Genomic DNA, 22,229 nt, shown 5'->3' on the forward strand with positions numbered 1-22,229 from the left:
CTGATTTGCATATAGCCAGTGTCTAACCCAGGGTGGTGTGGAGTGCAAAAAAACGATGGATTTAGGCCCAGATCCTTGTACTGGGGTGAATGTATGACATTGTTCTACATTCTGTCCATCAACTGTGTTTTTTGCGACTTAGTTACGTCGGCATGACCTCCCGCAAAACAAAGCAGCAAATTTGCGAACATAGCAGCAACATCCGATGCAAGAAAAGCATGACAAAGCTCACTGACCCCTTTCTACAAACAGGGCACACCATGGATGATCGGAGTTGGACGATTATCGATCATTTACAATTGGGTTCAAATACAAAACAATTGTTGTTCGAGAAAGAGCAACACTGGATCCATCGTTTGTCCACCCAAAAACAAGGACTGAATGATCATATCCCAGGGGGCACAGTGATGAAATGTTGACACTCAAATACCTTTATCTAACTTCAAAAATGTCCACTGACCACGTTACCAAGGTCGGTCCCCTAAACTTTTTATGTTTTTAACTACTATAAATCCTTACAAGATACATATCCCAAGGAAAGTCAGATATAAATAAGGGAGCTTTATTTATGACACCTAAGGGGCACAGCTACACCACTATAGGTCTATCGGACTAAGATACATCAGAAGGGTTCAAGCTCCATGTCCCTAAGACACAGATCCGCTCTTACGATTAGCGAGGCTGTATGGATGCTGGATACATGGGGTCTCTCTCCACTGTCTGCTGTCACGCACCGCGAGACATGACGGTGAGCGGGCGCACTGGCAGTGGCACACACATGACTTGCAGCTGTGGGAAAATAATGCTCCATGTTCTAAGAGTTTCTTTCCAGAACTGCCTGTGAAGCCTACTGTGGAGTCCGAGCAGGCATGGCCGTTGCCCGGTGGGGCCTCCCGGTAAGCTGTGGGGGAGTCTGACTTCCGGTGTATCGCCGAGGCCTGCCCAGCCAGGCACTGGTCACAGCTCCCATCTCATCTCCGCGGCCTGTCTTCCTCCTCCCCGCCTCTTTCTGGGTTCCCCTGGTGACGGCTTTCAGTGGGTCCTGTCGCGACATTGCCAATGCCTCTGTGCTTTCTCTGGATGGCCGCGGATGAGCTGGGCTGGAACTCTCTCCTCCTGATTCTACGGCTGCTGCTTTCCGCTACCGCTGGCCCGCCTGCATCGCTGGAGGCTTTGGCGGGGGTGGGAACTGCGGCGGTGCTCTCCATGATTTTCTGAGCCTGTCTGCTTCCATCCCTGCCAGTGAGGCGCCCCCTCTGGCTTGGACTCTGTGGCGTGCCGTTCTCTAGACTGCTGCCCTGGAGCCAGTGTTGATCTCCCTCCAACCTGGGAGAATGGATTGGACACTGTTGCCACCGCTGCCCCAGACCTGTGCACATTGACGGCAAGGCTTTGCTTCGGAGACCGCCTGCCCCCTTTGTCTGTCTGGCTCCTTTCCCCTTATTGTTATTTCTCTGTTGGTTTGGCTCCCTAGTTTTCTTTGGACTTGGCACTCGTAACTTTTGGACTGGAAACACGTGTGCGTCCCGCCATTTTGGTACCGTCTCCTGTTGTCGCTCTGGTCCTTGGTCCACCATCTTGCGAAACAGTAGACATTTTACTGCCCTCCCTTGGTGCTATGACTGCGTCCCCCCTCTGACCCCACTTAATGGAACTCTGCTCTCCTGGTATTTTGGGTCTTGACCTGAGAAAATCTACTATTTTGTATATATATGTATATAGAGATAACTCTAACCACTAGTATATGTAGTAGACCTTTGTACTCTCTACCATTCCTATGTGACTCTTAGAGTTTATCCATTTGTATCTCTTCCTTGAGTGACTTTACATATTGTACATTTGCAATTTTTTCTGTTTCCATCTCTTTCTTGTGTAACTTTACAACTTGTACATTTGCAATTTTTTCTGTTTGTATCTTTGATGTAACTCATGTAATCCTACGTCCTCATGTATCGCAACTGGTTCTTATGTAAAGCGCTCTGACACCTTCGGGTAATGTTCGCGCTTTAGAAAAACGCAATAAATAAATAAATAAATAAAACACTTACCACATGGACGCCCAATTACACCGTGTGGCCCATGGGCCTGGCAGAACCTCGTTGTTGGTGTCTCTGTATTGGTTTCCAATTGAGGCGAAAACATCATGGGAAGGGCTCTAGGCACTAGGTTCTTATTTTGATCATATAGACATCATATCCCACTGAATTGGCAGTGTTCTCTGCTACGTGGACTCAAAATGGGCTCACACCGACATGTTTCCTGAGCTCCAAGTCACGCCCCCTCCTATTTAGGTTTTTAATGTTTTTTCCATTTTAAGCATTCACATTTTTGTTTGATATGCTTAGGGTGTTTATCTTTATAAGTTAATCAAAGCTAAACCCCTTCCACGCTCATGAGGAGCTGGGCTCGTCATGAGGTAGCCTCCTCGCACGCTCATGACGAGCCCAGCTCGTCATGAAACATGGGAATAAGTAAATCCCAGCACAGGAGGGGAAAATGCATAGCATCGATGTGGTGCTATGATTATTCTATGACCTTTAGCCGAGTCAAGAAACACATTTGAGAGGCAGGAGATGAATTTGGGAGGCATGCTTGATATAATGAAGACTCTGAGGAATTAAATTGGTTTGTGAGGGTTCTCTACAGGGCCGTGGCTTAGTAAAAGCAATGTTGTAAATATGTGGATGGTCTAAAATGTGATAATCATTTGCTTGGCATAAAATGCCACCTGACCAGTATTTGACTGCTTCTATTTGCATTTTGTCTTTTTGCATCTGAAAAACACCACAAGCTCAATCAAATTCACCTAAGACTAGACCGGCCTGTTGGCTTTCACAATGCTTGTTAGCATTGATTTTCATTCAATAGCAGATAAACTAGTGATAACTCAAAATATTCCTTTCCATTACTTTTTACACAACCTGCCTCTCTGCTTTAGTCACTTATGCCCTTTTTCTCCACACATCTCTTTCGGAAGTCCCTCCATCTGCATATCTCACAATTTATTTCAGTGCCCTCTATCACTGTTTTTCTGTTATCTTTGTGTGACGACTTCCGTTCATCAGTGCTTAGTTTGAAGAAGAAGAAAAAAAAAAAGGAGTGCCGTGACCGAAGATCTGCTCAAATACTGTTGGTCGGTGGAATTAAATGTCAAAAACCAAGGCCCTTAGTCTTGAATTCAACCCCTTTTATTACACTTTCAGGATTCTGCTTTCTGTTTAAAACAGTTTTGCTATCTTGTTCTTCCTCCATCGTTCCAATGTGTGTGTTAAATAAGTGTCAGTGCAGCCACAGGCAACGACCTGCTCAAATAAAGCGCTGCCCTGCATCTCCTCCACTTTACAATCCCCTCTCCCACCATAAACATGAATTTTCTTTTGCTTTAGCACAGTGCCCGTTCCCAAGTGCCTCCTCCGTCGTAAGATTTCAAACATTATCCTAATTAGCAAGACGGCCCTCACAGACAGCGCCTGTAGCATGGGCCGCCCATTGCAATAGCACCTCTAGGCTGAGATTGGGCTCAGGGAAGAGGCACCATCACATTGCTTATCTTTTCTCCGTGTCTCTCCACACACTTTCGCACCTGCTCCTCGCATGGTTCTATTAAATATATTTCCAGCACACCTGTTTTTTTTTTATCCAAAGAGTGTTCATATTAGCCCATTGGCCAGGGGCTGGTGTTCGGGTGCTAAACCCCTCATAAGCATTATTGGTTTAATACTTGGCTGTAGGGCCCAAGTTCGGTCTAGTAGCTCAGTGTCGGTGTTTCTTCTCCGGACTCAAGAATGGAAAACAAACAGTGACACTCGATGTAAAGAGGAGAGAGACAGAGATACCCATGGTGTGGCTACATTTAAAAATGTGATACCAGATAATCTGGACTCAATACCAGCTTCCCTGCTTGTTCGAATTATCCCAGGCGTTCACGAGTCTCTTTTGTATTTAATAACACATATGAGTGCAGTTTTAAATACTTGAGTTCAGGATGTGTGCTGCACAAGCACCTCTTATATTTGACTAAATAGCCAGTGATGTTGCCCCATCTATAAGAATCTAGGCCACGTTTAGGGTTTACATGATGACTGACTTGCCTCCTAGTTCACTAGTGACTTTGTTGCTGTGGCAAGCAATGAATGTTTAAGAAAACTATTCCTTCCGAGGGGACGCCTCGCTGCATTTTGTTCTGACCTGCTTGGATTTTGCTGCCACCAAGCCCACCTCTTGCGGAACCCGCTCCGCGGGTCCCGCTGCGCCAGGAGTGTTGCCTGCTGTTTCTTCAAAGGGGACGCTGAGGGAAGTGCATTTGCCGGGGCTGCGAGCGAGTGCGCGCGCTCAACTGGGACTGCATATCCCAGGAGCGCCCGCCTGCCTGCCTGACCAGCTACACCTGGGCCGCTCTCCCCGACCCCTCCCCCCTTTCACCTATTTGTGCGCATCCTCTACATTACGCTCCTTGCATCCCCGCTGCGCGGGACCACGCGGGAGCGCCGGGAGAAGCCCGGGACAAGGGCGGGACCGTCTGTGGCCGTCCGGGGCCGAAGGAGGCCGGGCAGGGCCACCCTACCAACATCCACGGCTCAGGTACGGATAAACCCAACTGACTTAACAACTGGTCCTTGACTTCTTAGCTTATTGATAGGTAGAAGGGGGCTGTCTTGCCTCATGGCTTCTTCAACTAGCACTTCTACTCTGCTGCCTCCCACGGGTGAGGCCGAGTCTGCTGTCATGGGCCCTCTTGACTCCTATTTCAAACGACTGCCCCAGGATATCGACAAAGAGATCGCCCTGGCGGAAAGACGAGCCGGGCGAAGGTTGTCAATTGAGCTTTTGAAAAACCCACCTGAGAAACATCAAGGTCAGAATTTCCCTGCGTTGGTTACACCTCTGTCATCTATTGTATTACCAGCCACCCAGGATTTATTACTTGACTTGCCCTTGTTTATTGAGTTAACTGATACTTCTTCCACAGGCATTGTAGCTACCAGTTTATCTGCTGAGCACCTAGAACCACCTAGTCAACTACCCAAAGGGAAAGAAGTTCTAGAAAAACCCTGTGCACAATTAGAAGTGATAAAATCCAACCCTTGCCAGAAAAGAAAATGGGGAGCTACTGTGAAAAAATCACAACCACAGAAACCAGCAAGAAAGTACAGGAAGTTGGGTACCAAATCATCCCCAAAGCATGTCTCTGCAAAGAATGGCGCTGTAATATTAATGGGAGAGGCCGAAGTAGTTCCAGTAGAAGTGGACCCTATAATAATGGCGCCTGCTATAACATCGGCGGCACCAATTTTAGATACAACTATCATAGCACCCTCGGGGTCACTACCTCCCAACCACGATCTTCTGTTAGAAGTAGAAAAATTAATGCGTTCCCTTCTAAATCCCGTAGAGCTTAGACTTAAAAAGCTAGCGGAACAACTTAACCATCTAGAACAAGCTAGTCTAGATAATTTTTTTTCCATTAAATCTTTAATTAAGTCTGGCAATAAGATGGGTGAGAATGGGAAACACCAACAGGCAGCCGACAGAGACCTAGGAGTTGAGCTGGTTGACTCACAACCCTCGACTGTGAGTGGAACTCCTGCACATGGCAACAAAGGGGTGAATAGTAAGAATGTCTCTGACTTAATGCCCATCACAAGTAACAGTAACTGTGGGAAAACTAAGCCCAATAATAACATTAACAAGGGTAGCAAGGATAGTACTCAAAACCTAGCCACCACAACTAGTAAAAATGCCCCGCTTTTGCCGACCAGTTCGGAAAAAACTATGGCTAATCTGTCAGGAAACGACAAAACCCGCTCTAGTAAGGGCAGTGGAAATAAGGCGGGGCCTACCTCCCAGATAGCAACGGGGGGTGGTCCTATAAGGGGGGCTCACAGTATTGGAAACAGGAATAATACTACTGTGGCAGTGGAAAACATTGTAATACATTGCCGTGCTCCCTCAGAACAAGGCCAACCAAAGCCACAAATGATCAAATTGCCGTCTAGGATACCCCCAGTACAGCTCACCCCGGATTCCTACCCATACGTGGCCATACTCACCAACGTTCCACCCCTACTGAAGGGCCAAAGAGAAACTTATGACACGCTAAAAAACAAGGCCATGCATTGGCTGCGTGTCAATAGACCCCTGCCAGGGGGAGTGGATGGTCTGATAATTGGGGCCAGAAGGGTCAACTGGATAGGGAATACATTAAAAAAACAGGGGGGTGAATGTATTATAATTAACTTCCAGGATCCAAGGGTTGTGGGGTTGATCACGGGACCTGGATGGAATATTAGTATTGGTGGGATTGGTGTTGTGGACCTTACCTTTTTTTATCCCAGACCGGCGGTGATCTATCCTGGGGGCTGTAGGGAGCAATCGAGATCTAGTCTCTGTCCCTGGGTAGAGGCTGGCCCCCCTGCTGCTCCTATATTAAGACCAAATGATTGTTACAATCAGGTACATAACCCTTTTAATGGGCAGGGGCAGATGAGCTGGGGATGTTGACAGAAACCTGAGGAACAAATAAATCCTGAAGGGAAAATGGTCAGGGGAAGTATCCCAGATGCAACACCGACCCTCACTGAAGATGCAATGTGTAAAACAATAGAAGTGGCGAACGAGAGGGATTGTGTTGATATGCGGGGGAACATTACTGTATGTTTGGAGGGCTGGGTGGGTGAATCGGGTTTTTCATCTACAATTTGTACCAAGGAGGGAATGGAAGTAAATTGTACAGATACTGTTATAGGAGAGGACTGTGATTGTGGGAGGCTGACGGAGTCTCCGCCAATGGAACTTAACGTGAAGGGGACTTGTATAGAAAATTCCCTGGAAAGATTTTTGTCATGGAATATAGCGGGGCTGGGGGTAAGATTGATGTCACAGCATTGGATAGATTTCGTAAGTGGGTTTGAAATGTGCCTATTCCAAGAGACGTGGGCTTGTGACCCAATTTACTTGCCGGGTTACTTACATTTTTGTATACCAGCCACGAAAGGCCCCAGGGGTAGACCTATGGGAGGCCTCACAGTTTGGATCAAGCAGAATTCAAAAGTAAAAGCTAAAATGATTGATCTAGGTTGTAAGGACATACAATTATTAAGATTATCTGTAGGAAAGGGTGGTGTGATAGACATTTATAACATCTATGCTAGGGGCATGAGTCTTGGGAATTCTGCTACCCTAGAAGTTCTATCAGCCTCCGTCGAATCCCAGTCACTTGGAAAAAGAGTGATTTTGGCTGGTGATCTGAATAGGACATTTGAGCCCCTAGAAAATACTGTATATCCAATAGGATTGGAGGAAGATGCCTTGTGGGGCATTCCGAATTTAAACCTCACAGCCGTGAAGCGGTGGACAAAAGATATCTTGTTGTTGAATGCGTTATGTCTGGAGCATGGTTTGAGGGCTCTCAATGGCAGGACAAAAAGTGACCAAGGAGGTAACTGCTCATTTGATAATGGACATAATAAAAGCAGGATCGACTACGTCATCTGTAGTCTTGAGTTATGGTGTGGCGTGGATGATATGGAAATCAAGGGGAGAGTAGAAAGTGACCATAACCCCCTTTGTGTCTCCCACTCATGGTGGGGGGCCGCACGTGCCAACCCAGTCCCAGGTAGCGTGAGCATACCTGTTATGGCCAATGACTCAAGAAGGGTGAAATGGCCATATGTGTTGGCCAACTTAACCACCTTGGACTCCATTTATTTGGAGGTAGATAATGCTATTGCTGCCATGGAAATAGTAGATCCTGTAATACCAGGTTCCTCTCAAATAACCGACATACATGACACATTCTTCTCCCTGATAAAACCGCATTTTATCAAGTCAATGAAGGTTAACAGGAAAGTACCAATTACTTTGGCGAGCTGGTTCAATAAACAGTGCAGGGTAGCCAGATTGGAGTTGGGCAGAGCACTTAAAAGTAGGGATAAGGTTTTGATTAGCGCCACCAGGAAACATTATAATGACAGCATTCACAAGGCTAAGAAGCGGTGGGATGAGGAGTACTGGGAGGAGTTACTTGAGGCCTCTGGGCAAAAGGATTCCAGACTTTTCTGGAAATCTGTGAAATGGGGAAGAGGTGGTACCCCGAAAAATCCCGACAACAATGTCGATGAGACATTGTGGGTCGAGTATTTTAAACCCCAGTATGAGGAGTGCAGGGATATAGTGGCTATAGAACCAATCCTTATGGAATTTTGCAAGGGTGAATTATTTTTAACTAAGGATGCGGAACTCGTAATCTCAACCCTGCAGGGGGGGAAAGCCCCTGGGCTAGATGGAATCCCCTCAGATATTTTTAAGCACGACAAGGTTCGGTGGGCAAAATACGCGACCTTGCTGGGAAATGGCCTAGCCAAAGGGGCAAAAATCCCCAATATATGGAAGGGGGCAATAATAATACCGATTTTCAAGAAAGGTGATCGGTCACTCCCGGCGAATTATAGACCGATAAGTTTGCTGGCCACTATGCAAAAAGTAGTGGGGAAAATGGTGGTTGACAAACTTATGGCCTGGGTAGATGACAATAATGTTTTATCCCCCTACCAGGCAGGATTTAGACGGGCAACCAGTACGGCCGACCACATTTTTCGGTTCACCATGCTACGGTGGGGGACTGTACTCCTGGGCAAAGGCAGCCTCTATGTGGCATTTGTAGATCTAAGGGCTGCCTTTGATTTGGTGCCTAGGAGTACGTTGTGGTCGGTCTTGTCCAAGATAGGGGTCCCACTTGATTTGCTCACGCTGATAATGCGTCTCCACGAAAGCAACTATGCCAAGGTCCAGTGGGGGAGGAATGGGGAATCTACTATCAATTTCCCAGTTGAGCGGGGGGTACGGCAGGGATGTGCAATGGCACCCCTGCTGTTCTCCCTGTTCATTAACGGTATAGTGGATAGGCTATTGGACGCATTGGTAGACGCACCTTCGCCTGCGGGCATCAGGGTTCCAATACTGATGTTCGCCGACGACACCCTGATTGTGTCCAAGACCCCGTCGGGTCTTCAGCGAGCCCTGAACATATTTGATATGTTCTGCAATGAACGGGGTCTCGAGGTAAATGTAAATAAAACCAAGTTGATGGCCTTTGGGCAAAAACGCAAATCTCAACCCAGGGTATTTTTGAACAAAATCAAGTTAGAGTTAGTAAATGTTTTTACATACCTTGGGGTGGAGATATCAAGTAAACTTGGTTGGTCGAGACACATTGAGAAGGCGGTGCTGAAACATCAGCAGATTTCAGGAGCCCTCAGGGTCGAGCAGGTAAAATCTAAAACTAGGCCTATAAAACCTGTTCTCATGGTCTATGACGCGAAAGCCTTGGGCGCAACCCTCTATGGGGCTGAAATCTGGGGCTTTGAGAGTCTTACTATACTTCAAAGATCTGAGAACAGGTTTATGAGAGGGATAACTAGTCTCCCCCAAAGTACCCCATTAATCCCGCTTGGCTTTGATTTAGGCAGAAGATCGCTTAGTGACCGTGCCCGGCTGAGGCCTATCCTCTATTGGAGACGGCTATGGACAACCATGGAAATAAGACACTACGCTGAAGGGTTCTTAGCATTAGCCAAACTAGATGTTTTCCGCAAAATCACATGGCTAAAAATGCTAAGGGACGTCCTTGCTGAGCTTGGCCTCTCCAAACTCTGGGAAAACCCCCTCGGGGAAGTGTTCCCTAGTAAAACCAGTATTAAAGAACTATACTGGGATTACATCGATCAGAAGCTTTGGAGGAGCGTAACCTCGGAATCCATGGGGGGTAGATTTATGGAAATTAAATTAAGACCAGCCCTAGAAAATTATTGGGACATTATAACTGTTCCACAAGACAGGAAATTATTTTTCCAACTACGGGCAGGTTCTCTCCCCTTGAGGTGTCTGACGTCCAGCTGGAGAACCAGTAGTAGTCCGTGCTGCCCGTCATGTGGGGCCCCCAACGAAAGCATCGCACATTTCCTATTTGTATGCGAGGCTTATTTAAATCCAAGAAAATTGTGGTTGGCTCCTGTTTGTAGGAACCTTGGTGTGCTAAGTGGTGTAGAGGGGTTGAGAATCATTTGCTCCTCCACTGAAATGTCCATTGTAGTTGGAACGGCAAAATATCTGGGGTGGGCATGGTCCATAAGGAGGAAGGCTCTATCCCCCAATGTGCTTTGAATTTTACCTTTTCCGCTTGTTGATTTATCCTTGCTAGCACCGACTGGGAGAAAGATACGAATTTTTAACTATAAAATGTTGCTATTATGCATGTTAAGAGTTTTTGATTGCATAAATTTGGGGATGGTCCGTAACGCGGAGGATTCTACACCTCAACATGCATTTAGTTTTAGCACTTTATGAGAAAGCTTATTTTAACCATAATTGGCAATAATTTTTATGTCTGTGTACTATGTATTTTTAATTGTAAATTTATTGTCATGAATGTATGAAGAGTGTATAACTCGAAATAAAGCTTTTTCATCATCATATTCCTTTTAATAAATGTCTTCTATGCAGTGTTATAATCTGCTGTACAAAGAAGAAATGCTTCCATACGTAAAAGAAATACCCGTAAAAAAAGTTTGGGAAGAGATTGAATAATATTTTTACATTATGTTGCACAACATACAAGATACATTTTTTCATGGCTCGGCTTGTGCACAGACTTCTAGAGCCAAACCGGTCCCATGATTCAGCTGCAGGTCAGTTCTCAATATTTATTTCCTGTGCGCCCTCCTCTACTTGTGTCTCAGACTTAGGTCACTGGGCTTTCAGTCACTTGATAAAATGATCTGTAAAAGACGAGGAGTAGAAACATGCAGCCCTGCCCACGTGCACCAATTCAAAATCAAGATTAATTCTACTATCAAGGCTTCTTGTAGCAGCGACAAAGAAGAGTGCTTGCAGTGAAAATACATATAAAATAAGTGATGGCAGGGACTTAAGTCCGTTGTGTTGGTACATGACAATAGTCATGTGTTCCGAGGGGGGGGGGGGGGGAACTACCAGGCCCAGGTGGGACAGTCAGTGGTGTAGATTCAGTGAAAGTATTTGGAGTGTGACTCCCCTTAAAAGCATTCTTAGTTTAGAAATTGGCTCCGGGGGCCTTGCATCAGTTCTGCTATGTTGCTATGTATGTGTCCGTTTTTAGGTCTCGGCTAGAAGCGAGCGAAGCTCGCTCTCGCCAAAGACCTATAGCTAGCGTGTCACCTTTCGAGGAGGACAGCACTGGCCGCGCGCGGCGATTTGTGAAGGTCACGCGCACGAGAACGCGCTCGCGGCCAGGTGCTGTCCTCCTCGAAAGCTGCCTCCCTTCCCCGTGCAGGGCGGGCCGCCGCGCTGCCTGCGGCGACCCGGAAGCATTGCCGGCCAAACCGGAAGTCGGAGCCAGATTACCCTGCGCTGCACACAACTTGGGAACTGAAAATCCTGCTTCTGTCGAGTGTGTTGGAAACGTGCAAATACTGAAACTGGGAGCTTTGGGGGAGCTGTAAACACGGAATAGGATGAGCACTTGGGAACTGCAAACAAAGACCCTGGTGAGCACACTGGAATTCAGTAAGCGTTGAAAACCTCCTTTTAATGGTGAGCACGAGACCTGTGTAGCACAGAGAAACACGTGAATGTGCCCAGCTTTCGAGGAGCTGTATGTACACTGGAACTCCCGAGCCCTCAAGGGGAATGTAAAGACAGAAATTGGAGAGCACGTGACAAGTACGCAGTGACTAAAGAGTCACAAGTGAGATGCAATTAGGAATTTTAAACACCGGTTAGAAGCCGCGGGTGCTTCAGGGAGCTATAAACGTGTATTGGGAGGGTTGCGCAAGTGGTGGAGCTCGGAGCGCAGTCACGCCTACGGACTTGTTGCAACCCAAAGTACGTAGGCATGGGGCCTTAGCGAAGATGTGCCCGGGAGCGTGCAAACAGCGCGTGGCACACTGGACACGTGTAGGAACTCCGCTTCAATGCGCACGTACAACTTGCAGCACCACCTGCATACGTGTGCATACGCATCCTTGAATGTTAATATGTGTTTGCGCTTTCATCCGTGTACACCCTTAAGCACTTGCTGTTGCGCACACTTGCCCTCTTATCCAGAACTGCGCACGCTCTTGTGCATATGTGTTTTATTTTAGTTCCGTATCCGCCTGCTGATCCTTACCTGCGACTTTTCATTGTTATTCTTTTATCATGTATTATATATTTGATTAATTATATGCAGCTTCTTTGTACATAGCGCTTTGATGAGTTACTTGTCTTAGTTTGTGCTTTGTACATTTTCTAAAATCATATTAACACGGTCAAGCAGTTAATTCGCGTGCACGGTCCGTGCAGGCAGGCATTACACCAAGGGATATACCTTGGACAGCGAGGGTTAGAAAGGAATGCACATCCACTTAAGTAGATGCCCGTGTGCGTGCACGCACACGTTATTTCATGCCCGCAGAGATCACCCAGTGCCAAGTTTTAGAACAGGTTGGCAGTCATTGTGTCCGGCACTGTTCCAGAGGAGGAAATTGATTCACCCAGTGCTGCCATGGGAACCTGCACTGCTCCGGGAGTAGTGAGTAAGTTCTGAATGTCTAGAACTGTGAGTCAGTCCAGGCCATGGCTTACTCCTGCAGAGATGTCTGGTGCCGTGATGTGCCAGTTTGTCTGCGGGCAGGTTCCTGGAGGGATGTCACTTTCTGATTGCTGGTTGTGATGTGACAATCTGATATCTGGACCCTGGATTGACGTCAGTCTGACGTCTGGGGCTGTTGCTACGTCACAGTCTGGGCTTAGGTTTTTGTACTGATGACACAGTCTGATCTCAAGTGCATGGACTGGACCGATCATGGGATTTGACTATAGAAGTCTGGAATGGGGTCACGCTCCCCACATGCAGTCCCCATTTGTTATCTTTGCGTCCTCATGACCTGTCATATGGTTCCTGGACTGGCGTCAGGCTGGCTTTTGGTTCTTGTCAATTTTGATACTATTTTAACTCACTTTGGAAAAGTTTGCAAGTCAGATTCTAATATGTTAAACAGTGATTGTGCATGCAGCGCACGTCTGTATTCACCCTCATTGGCCCTTTAAAGCTAGACCTATTTATTGGCTTTGCCAATGCTTTTTTGATATGTTGATCCCTAAATTGGCCGATGTGTTGCCAGCAAAGACCCAAAAACTACGACTGACGTGAATTACCACCCGCAAGGACAGTGCAGGTGTGACTTCTGGCAGTCACTGCAACCTATACTACTTTGGGAGAGGGTCTGATGAATTGGAAGGTGACAACTCGCATTGAAGCCTGAGTTGGCTAAGTCAACTTTTAAGTCACTTTACAACATTCACATCCACAGTTCTGTTCGCCTTCCAGGAACTGCAAAGTGAAGTCAGCACCTTTCAATATCAGCACAGCAGCAGCCGAGTCAGAATGACGTTCGCTTCAAGGAAGTCTGAGCACATTTCCCTTTCCGGGGACTCTGTGAGGAAAGCGAAGTACCAGTGTTTCTTCAGTACTCCTAGTCAGAGCGCTACCTCAGGTTCTGCCCATCCTCTAATGTGGCCCAGTTGCTGTAAAGACTCATCCGGAATGTAAACAAGCATCCGCCATTTTGGTTTTCCATCTCTGTGGCACAAGCGGTCTCTTCCTGCATCACCGTCTTTACTGCCACGCATAACTGTGAGTCGCAGATCGCCTCTATGCCATGACTCTACGTTCGCAAGTAACGCCATGGTGGGTCTCTACTCCTCCACAAACACGTGCCTCAGAACAAAATATCTCCGTTCCACTCCACAGGAAGTCTGTCTCGCACTCCAGTTCTGCAACCTCAACTGAAATTCAATACACAATGTGTATACTAGTCGTACTTTGGACTTCTCTATCTTTTCTGCCCTTTCTGAACTCTCTTCTTGGGCAGAGTTTGTCGAGCTTTAGAAGAAGAATGTGGATTTAGCACATTTGCACTCAGTGCTTAATTTGAGCTGGTGGTTTCCGATAGTCAGCACCGGCACTTATTTGTCAGCACCGGCTCTAGTGACAGTTCACCACATGGTGGCGCCTCACACTCCATCCCTCGCCCCACACGCCATCCCTCGCCCCACACGCCATCCCTCGCTCCACACGCCATCCCTCGCTCCACACTCCATCCCTCGCCCCACACTCCATCCATCGCCCACACTCCATCCCTCGCCCCACACTCCATCCCTCGCCCACACTCCATCCCTCGCCCCACACGCCATCCCTCGCCCCACACGCACACCCTCTATCACACGCCATCCCTCGCTCCACACTCCATCCATCGCCCACACTCCATCCCTCGCCCCACACTCCATCCCTCGCCCCACACTCCATCCATCGCCCCACACTCCATCCATCGCCCACACTCCATCCCTCGCACACCCTCTATCTCTCTCTCGCCCTCCCTCTATCTCGCCCTCCCTCTATCTCTCTCTCGGCCTCCCTCTATCTATCTATCGCCCTCGCTATCTATCCTATCACTACAGCATCACTCAGGGGCACCACACCATCACTATGCGCTACCAAAATGCTTATAAGTACAACAGTAACTTACAATATTATTATAATATAATATTATTGCCAACATTGCTTAATTTTTTGCAACAGCTATCATCTTGCAAATCATCTTTATACACCAATACAGACTTTGCTAAAAATTTAATGCAACACATTGTCATATACAATGCCAATAACTCAAACTTTAATGCTGCGAGACCTATTGCATTGCAAATGCTTGTTTCTTGCTGTTTTCATTTGACTAAGAGCTTGTAACTTGTTCATGTTTTGGATCAGAATTTAAATATTCCTAGGGAAAAGTTTACCAAAAAAAGTAGTATATTTTCAGCCATAAATGTACTCCTTAATGGGTGCAAATATACTGCTTTTTGGAGTTCACAAACATCAGCAGTGGTATGCTTGGAAAGCTGCACCAACCGGTCCCAAAGTATATGCGAGAAGTGGGGTTGTTGGTTGAATACAATGGCTATGTTCAAGCAACATCCACAATCCCCGTCAGTGTGAACCAAAAAAGTCACTAAATTAATCAGTGGTTAACCCTCTGGTAGACTGCCTCTAACTAAAGCCTGACTGCTTTTATGCCAATGTTTAAAGTATTTATGCAGTACACAAACCGTAATAACCAAGACTACCAGAATGACTCCAAGGGCTAGTTTACTGGCCTCCTGTTCAGAGGAGCCAAGGGGATATAACAGGCTTCCTCTATCTTGAACCTGGACCCAGCCTGAGTGAGTCCTTACCCCCCCAAGCATTGCCCCTCCAGTCTTGGACCATTGGTGGTGGTGCTAAAGGTGTCCAGACAGCCAATATGCAAAAGTCAGGGCTTTGTAAACAAACTTGGCTAGAAACTGCTCTGACAGCAGAGAGAACACCAAATAATCCACCCAAGACTGGTTTGGGAGCCTGTGGCTGTCCCTGAACCTCTAAAGATACATCTCAGGGGTCAGCCCTCATTATGCAAAAGTAGGACTTTCATGGGGGGAATAATTTTTCTTGTCACCCCCCTCAAATGAGAAGTGGGTCACTCTCCAACATGGACATGCTCTATAAGCCCCCCCCCCCCCAGTACTCCTCTGGGACCTTGTGCACCTTCAGAGTGACCAGATATGCAGAAAACCATTTACCCATGTCATCTCCTATCACATAATTGGGCACCAGGCCTTGAGGTATGTGGACCCACAGCTCTCTAGTGGACACAAAGGTAATGTTGCCACCATCTCTGCTGCACGTTAGGACTTGTTTTATCTTTAGGTCCAGCTCCTCCAGACTCAATTCATGGAGCCACACCAGTTTCTATTCCTGCAGGGATAGTTGTTTTTTCCTGTAGGTATAGAATTGCCCCTGCTACCACCCTCACTGCTTGTGTAACCATTTCCAGCTGGGACAGCTGAAGATAACACTCCCATTCAGCTGAACTGTCCCCCAGGTCTTTAGAGGGCAGGGATGGAGAAAAAAAAACACTTCCTGTGCTGGGCACAGTAGGGGACCTTACTCCTTTGGGTCTACCACTCTCCTCTGGTTCTGGGGCCATGGGTAAAAAGAAGTTCCTCTCTCGCCAGCTTAAGAGCTTTTGCAAAGTAGTCCCCCTCAGCCTCTATTTCCTCCTCCTCCTCATTCAGTACATCCTCTTCATCATCCTCCAACTGTGCTACAGCTTGCATTCTGCAGACCTCCTCCCAGGATCTAAGGGCTATCTGATACTCAAAGTTTGGAATACCCTTGGATCATCTCAGTCCCATTTCACCGCACAACTTCCTCAGCTCAGCCATGCTGTAGCTTACAATGGCATCAATATCCAACTCCTTGGCAGGCAAGTCACAGGCACACACATTGTGAGGCAGGGATGAAATCTGGAAAAAAGTTTTACAAAAATATGGCCAATCAAGGGCAATTTAAAAAGTTGTCTTCTCCGGTGCTAAACTATATCTCTGGGATTTTTATGCAACACAAATCACTGTATGGTATTGCACAAACTCATTTCCTCATCCACAAAACTAGACACCAATGTAAGAAATTGGGTGGCTGGTTGAAGGGGGAAAACCCCTGTTCAAGCAACAGCCACAATCCCTTTCAGGGTAAACCACAAAAGTGACTGAATTAACCTGTGCTTCACCTCTGCTAGTTTGGCACAAAAGCAATCTGGCTTAATTTAGAGGCAATGTGTAAAGTATGTATGCAGCACACAAACAGTAATAAAGAGAAAACAGAACACAAGAAAAATCCCACATCAGTTTAGAAAAAGAAACTAAATGCTAATGAATTATTAAACATCGAATTGGCAAAAATCCAGTAGAACTGGAGCAATGCTATAACGTTTTTAGTAAAAACTAGAGCCTGAAAAGATCAAAGCGCCAACCATGGATATCGAGTTGTGCGAGACCGGGTCAAAGTTGAAAAATATGACTGACTGCAATGGAATGCGGCTCGGATACAAGAAGTGGTTTGGACCTGGTCAACACTTACCTTCAGATGTAGAACAGATTTTGGGGGGAAAAGTCTAAAGAAGATAAAGTTAGGCAGTGCAAGGCTTCAGGCGGTGTCCGAGGAAGGAATGTTGTCACTGGGGAGTCACTGGACGAAATTGCTGGAGATTTCTGCTTTCAGACTCAGTCACTTTTATGGTAGTCAAGAATCACCAGTGCGATGAGGCAGGATCCTGTGACGAGAGTTCCAGGAGACCATATACCCTTTTGGCGAAGGACTGCTGAACAGGATTTGCTGCTGCTGAGAAGAATGCAGTGGGAGCTACCCCAATATCTGGCCGAGTGGCGATGCACCTTGGACAGATGGGCAAACAGGTTGGCTCTGGTCTTCGCTTTGTTCTCAGAGCAGTTTTTAGCCAACAAATTTCAATGTCCTACATTTGGGATTTTGGCTATCCGGGCACCTTTAGCACCACCACTAAGTGTCCAGGGCTAGAGAGGCTGAACTTGGGGGTTAGGACTTACTCAGGCTGAGTCTAGGGGCGGGTCCAAGATGGTGCGAGCCTGTTATGTCCCTATGGCTTTGAACAGGAGGCCAGCAAACTAACCCTTGTATTTTCTCTCGTAGTCCTGGTATCAAGTGATAAAACAGGGATCAAGCAGCATGGCTGGCATCTGAGGGTTTAAGGTAGACTGCTGGTAGCAAAACAGTCTTAGTCCTGGTATCAAGTGATAAAACAGGGGTCAAGCAGCATGGCTGGCATCTGAGGGTTTAAGGTAGACTGCTGGTAGCAAAGCAGTCTTGTGGAGTTAACACAGGCCACAACAGCCGACAGTCCTCCAAGAGTCCTTCTGCAGATCCAGAAAGGGAAATAAAGAATGGTTCTTTGGGCCCTATTTTTATGCCTGGTGTCTTTGACGTAGGAGAAGTTTTCAGAGGATTCGCTTGGAAGTACTTGGAATTTCTTGACTCCTCTGCCCTGGCAACAGGCTGGCTGCAGGGACAATGAAGTGATAAGCCCTTTGTATGAAAGAGAGCACAGCCTATTTTGTTGCAAGTGAGGCTGTGCAATTTAAAAACCAATTTTACCATTAAAGAGGATTTTTAATTATAATTTCACAGATAAACATGAAATGTGCATCTGCCCCAATCAAAAATTAGCACTTATTAAATGTAATAAGGCAATCTAATATTATTCTATGGATTAGGTAGGAATCACAGTAGTGAAAAACAAGAAAGGCTTGGCAAGCCGAATTGGCAGCTTAAAACTACATTCAGGCTGCAATGGCAGACATGGGACATGTTTAAGGAGCTATTTAAGTGGGTGGCACAATATGTGCTGCAAGCCCACTCATAGCATTTACAGTTAAATGCCCTGGGTATATGGTATACCACTTTACAAGGGTCTTAGGAGTAAGTGGAATATGCCAATCAGGTATAAACCAATTTTACCATGTTTAGGGAAGTGAGCAATTTAGCATTGATTTGCTATTGTAAAGTGTACAGAGTCCTAAGGCCAAAAAAAAAGAGTTCAGAAAAAATAGGAAGAGTAAAGGCAAAATGTTTGGGGATGACACTGCAGAGTCCAATAGCATACTGTTGGAAACCAAACAAAAATAAGTGATGGCGTGAATGTTTGCAAATAGTCTAAGCCATGGCAATCGCTCGGGGTAGGTCCAAGCCATTGTTCTTCTCCCACTGTGCCACTCTAAACCGAGGCCTGCTTAATGCAAATCAGAACTAACCTTGTACCTCATGGAAAGAGTCCATCTAAAACCTTGATTATCTCACAAAACTGACATTCCTACACCCCGAATCTCACTGACTACGCTAAGCCCCCTGGCTTTGAGATGCTCACATCTGCATTTGAAAGGCTCTCTCTCACCCACTGGCCTGGTTAACCCATGATTGCCTGCAAGTAGAAAAAGACAGTCTGTTACTAAATTTCATTTTGCATTTCACAAGTCTGACAAATGGTATTTTGAATATAATCGGGGCCACCGGAATTAAGAGTAGCTGCAGCTTTTGTTTTGCATACTCATGGATTTTCCTCATTTGTCACATAGTGCATCATATGCTGCATAATATGAGTGTTGCACGAGAATAAAATGTTTGTTTCAAGCTCAAACGTTATTAAACCGATATTGCTACATGCAATTTTGAGCAACGCAAGACTGTTTGCAAAGTGTAACTTGTCACTTTTCAGTTGCTGATGGCCGTGTTCAGGTGTTAAACTGGTACAAATGCGGTGCAGCTTTGTTCAATATATTTAATAGTTGAGAAAATTAAAGAAATATTTAATACCACTCGAGCAGATTGTGCTGCATATTTTCCCTTTCCTAGCAACATAAAGCACTACATTATAAATCCAATGCCCCTCTATAGAAAACCAGCCGCCATTCCAGAATTTTTGTCCAACAGCATGTTTCATTGTTGGCAGCTCGTAGTTTTCCTTTACCACAGCCATTATAGATTCAAATCCCCAGCATGCAAAGTGCTGTTGGCTAAAAACATGGACATTTCCCTTAAGTGTTATTTTTGACGTTAAGCCACTTGTCCACTGTATTTGAAACTTTTTTAATGTGGTCTAGTCCTCATGTACTGGTTGTTTCACACTTAAAACCAAAAGTAAAATTCTGCTCACATCTTGTGATGTTTCACGCCTTCATTCATATCATGCCCTAAACATTCATTGACGAAGTAGATTTTATTTGTCTTTTCTGAAGTGGAAAGCTTAATGCGGAACTCAAAAAATGTACATGAGCAGCAGTGTAAAACACACACCCATAAAAGACAGGTTGCAGAGGCCGGAGGCTCATCACACGGTTCTCACACACATTGTAGTGTAGCTCCTATTTTCCCAATAGGCTCTGCGCATTGGAATAGTACCTACAGCAGTAAAGGCCTAGGCCAGACGTTAACTAGGTCTACTACTGTCGATGCTAGACTTAATTTTTGGGTTTGCCAGCTAAGCTCAGAGTTCGCTAGAAACTTTCTCGAATGTTCAAGGAAGGATTAACTCCCCTGATTAGACAAGAAGGGATTTAGTTTCTGACAACCATAGAACATGACAACTTTGCTCTCCCCTAATCAAGAGTCAATCTCCAGAGTCGTGTGAGCACAAGGCAATTATTTTACTCAGTCAGTACGTGCATTCTTAGTCTCATCAGAATGTAGAGAAAAGGAAGAGACGGGCGTGTTCAATAAAAAGGTGTTATTTATTGATCAGTCTCTTTTCTCGTACAAGAGAAATGGATCGATATTATTGCAATACTTATAGTTAAGTAAAGTGCATACGTTAAAAGCAATAGTACAAAATAATACTGTAAAAACATTGATATGGTTTCTGAGCCATATGATGTTTTAAAATGATTAAAATATATTTACATACACATATACATTTGACTAAACGCACTCAACTGGTGTTTCTAAATACGCCTACCCCGTGTACCTGACCTAAGTCTAATGCGTGGGCGGGAATAGAAAGTTACAGTTTAAGTTAAGTTTGTTTTTGCCAAGTGAATAACTAAAGAATTCTCTAGGAGGGGTTATTCAGTTCTGTACCTGGAATTTAGGATGAGTGAGGAATGGTATCTCTTTCTCTGCTCTCGATATTCCAGGCTGCCTGCGAGGGCTACCCGGAAGCGCCGGTGCTGGGTCTCTCGGCTTGAGATAGCAGCGCGTCTCTCAGCGCGTCAGGAAGGCGGGGCTGCTGCCTGCGGGGTCTGCTGCTGCTCTCGGCTTCGGCAAGTATGGCTGCTCCGTCTTGTCACCACGCGTGTGTTTGCATAGGGCAAGGTCGGCAATATTTATACCTTAAAGGTGCCGGGATTGACGTAAGGATGGACATAGGTACGTCAATAAAGATGTCATACGACTTGCTCGTTCGCACATTCTTTTGCAAAAGTTCTCTGTGAAATCAAAACAATGGCCGCACGGATTGTCCAGGTTGTCATAGGTTTGATTTGTTATGAGAACGTCGTATGCCTTATCAGGGGCTGGAGGAATGTCGCTTGTCTAATTAGATCTCAAGCGTTATGACCTAATCAGATAACACGTTCCTGTGCCGTAGTGTGACTGCGTCAGATAACGGTATCTGCATCATGGGGGCTTGTCTTGCCTCATGGGCTGACTGTTAGTTAACTAGCTAGTTAGTTTAACCAGAATAGGGCCAGGAATAGGGGGATCGATTCAGAACCTATAGAAATACACGACACCCACTCCACGCTAACTATGGTCATATCTACTAATCTATGCATAGTATAACATAGTACAACATACTATAGAGTATAGTGTATACCTTACCACCCCAAAATACATAAATGCATTTCGAAATTTTCAAATATACTGAAAAATTGCAGTCATATATATTGTATGCACTTAAGCAATGAATTAAATGCAAAGGTAAACACGCATTTTATGCATTATTGCTTGTTGGTATATGGGAAATACACATGAAATGGCTCTTAATCTAGCTATACACAAAGAAAAGTCGAAACCATTTCATCACATAATAAAATATTTGTGAACATACCAGCGGGCAGCTAAAGTCTATATAAAGTATCTAAAAATAGAAATCTTAGTTCTCTAGGAATAGTTTCTTACTTTAAGCAGAAGATCAGTGTCCCGGGGAAAAATATATAGAAAAATATTTTAGGGGCTTGCTGAAAAAATCGCTGTCCGTGAACTGGATTGTAATTGTTCATGTGACTTTATTTTTAAAGTTGAAGGCCGAATTCAGGGAACGCCGTGTGCGAGTTTACTCAAAAGTCTCTATTTCTGTTCCGGAGAGAACATCATATCATTCAGGCTTTCGAAAAAAACTGTCAACAGCTTCATGGGAAAGTTCCTCTAAGTCGGAAATAGGGGTAACCATGCATTCGTGCGCATGATCGTCTCCATTGACATTCTGATTTGCATTGCTGACAGAAGGTCGTACCTGTTCGATGCTGCTTTCATCTTGAACTTCACTACCCTTCAATCGCAGTGGTGAAGATTCCAGGAATGCCGTCATCAGGATTGGCAGCCTTTGAGGGCAGCACAGAGCGTGAACCTTGGTAGGGACCAGCAATGTATCTGCATCCACCGGTGCATCCGATTGTAGCGTCAGACAGGTGTCTAACACGCATTCTTCTCCGCATAGCAGACACCTTAGTACAGGTAAAACACACCTTTGCCACATTGGTCGAAATGATAGAAACCAAGTCATGTTCAGGTCTCTAAGCCGGGAGAGTCCCAGGATTTTTGATATCCGGTCCCGGTATCCAATGGCTAGGATCGTTTCTTCCATTGTCGTCAG

This window comes from Lissotriton helveticus, chromosome 8, assembly GCF_964261635.1.
Source record: "Lissotriton helveticus chromosome 8, aLisHel1.1, whole genome shotgun sequence".
Classification (NCBI taxonomy): Eukaryota; Metazoa; Chordata; class Amphibia; order Caudata; family Salamandridae; genus Lissotriton; species Lissotriton helveticus.